The sequence below is a fragment of the Microtus ochrogaster genome, chromosome X (assembly GCF_000317375.1).
Source record: "Microtus ochrogaster isolate Prairie Vole_2 chromosome X, MicOch1.0, whole genome shotgun sequence".
Lineage (NCBI taxonomy): Eukaryota > Metazoa > Chordata > Mammalia > Rodentia > Cricetidae > Microtus > Microtus ochrogaster.
In genome coordinates, this window is record NC_022026.1 from 57,857,723 (window position 1) to 57,859,496 (window position 1,774).

The window sequence follows — 1,774 nt, forward strand, 5'->3', positions numbered from 1 at the left end:
CGGCTGTTCTTCCAGAGGTCCTGAGTTCAATTCCCAGCAACCACATGGTGGCTCACAACCATCTGTAATGAGATCTGGCGCCCTCTTCCCGTGTGTGGGCATACACGGAGGCAGAATGTTGTATACATAATAAATAAATCTTTAAAAAAAATCATTTTATGGTTGGGGGTATTAGCCACCCCCCCCCAAAAAAAAACAAAGATAAAAGAAAACATGGAAAAAGGTAGTTTTCTTTGCTTGCTAGTTCTTGCCTGTCTAGCAAGTCTGTCCCTTCACTGCATTGGAGGAACTGTAGTAAAGTGTCACCGCATTTGGAAGATTGAGAGCCACCGAGCTAGGAGGACAGGTGCTCTGGTTCAGCCAGCTGTCACTGCACTCAACAGCAAGTGTCCGTTCAGTGTAACCATAGACTTTCGCTATAGAGGAACAAATGCCTTTTGTGTAACTGTCATATGATGTTCGAGCTCACTGACAAGCAGGCTCTGGAGATGTCATCTGGCACCTTACACCCAAGCATATTTGTCTCAAAATTCCTACAAAGATCCCTTTCCTGAGTGACCTTGGCTCAATTAAATACTGCAGTGCCTATCTGTAGCTAAGAGAGAAAAGCCCACTATTATTTTCTCCTAAAAATTGACAGTTAAATCTTTTTTCTCTCTACTTCTCTAAAAGCCATCTGGAAGGGGCCGAGCACTGTGATTCTAGCCACTCCACCAGCTGCCAAGGAGCCTGAGAACACATGCTATATTCATCACTCTTGAGGATAGCCTTGGACCAATTCCTGTGTGGGATTTTTTCTGGAAATCATTGGCTTACTCTGGGCAATCCTATAATGGCCCCTAGCACTCACTTCTACACTCCATAAGCCCCTATGCTTCTAGAGACGGTGGTCCTGGAGATGAAGCCCAAGAGGCACTTCCCACCGGAATCTTACCATGCTCGCCTGGGTGGGTCTCAGGAGCCCACTTCATTAGAATCCCTTCTCTCTTGGATTGCTAGTCCCCTCTCAGCAGGAAGCAGCTGGAAGGGTCCTCTTTCCCCGGACAGCATTCAGTACTCATCTCTGAGAGTGGGACCTGAAGCAGAGTCACAGGGATATAGATAACATAAGGACCTAGGGACATGGAAAGTGAAGCTCCCTGAATGGCAGCTTCTTGTTTGTGAAAGGCACTGTGAAGAGACAGGTCAGGAAAGCACGGGGGCAGGCATCGAAACAGGACTAATGACAGAAGAGGAAGGATCCAGGAACACGAAAAGTACCCAAGCCAGAGTGGAGTCCGAGCCTTAGGGCCCCAAAGGGGAAAAAGCTGGTACTTTCTCTTTCTCTTCAGTTTGTTCTTTTCTTTCCTGCATGTTCGATTCTTTTATTATTATTAATTAATTAAATTTATTTGTTTATTTTATGTCCTGACTGCATTTTTACCCCCCCCCCCATCTCCCCTCTATCCCTCATCTCAATCCACTCCTGTGTTTCTGTGCAGGAAGGGGCAGGCCTCCCATGGGTGTCAACAAAGCATGGCACATCATGTTGAGGGAGGATTAAACCTTTGTCCATCCTTTAGTGGATCTCCAGCAACTCTGTTACAGGAGGGCTGGAAGAGGCATTGTCCTCCTTTTAGAGGGTGACTCCATTTGAATCCCTCTTACATGTGCATATGTGCTGCTGCTTCTACAGCAGCAGGTCTCTGCATGGCTTTTTGAAATGTCTTTAATATTATTAATCCCTCCCTATAACCCTCTTCTACACTGCCGTTCCATTTAGCCCCCCCGTTCT

At 46.4% G+C, this 1,774-nt stretch overlaps 1 long non-coding RNA gene across 1 annotated transcript in view; it reads right to left on the minus strand.

The window, feature by feature from the left end:
* Nucleotides 1-1,774, minus strand: part of LOC113457427 — a 7,656-nt gene that overhangs the window by 2,927 nt on the left and 2,955 nt on the right. Inside the window, exon 2 of the long non-coding RNA XR_003378006.1 lies at nucleotides 935-1,076. This is a non-coding gene — a long non-coding RNA (uncharacterized LOC113457427). The remainder of the gene's footprint in view (nucleotides 1-934; nucleotides 1,077-1,774) is intronic.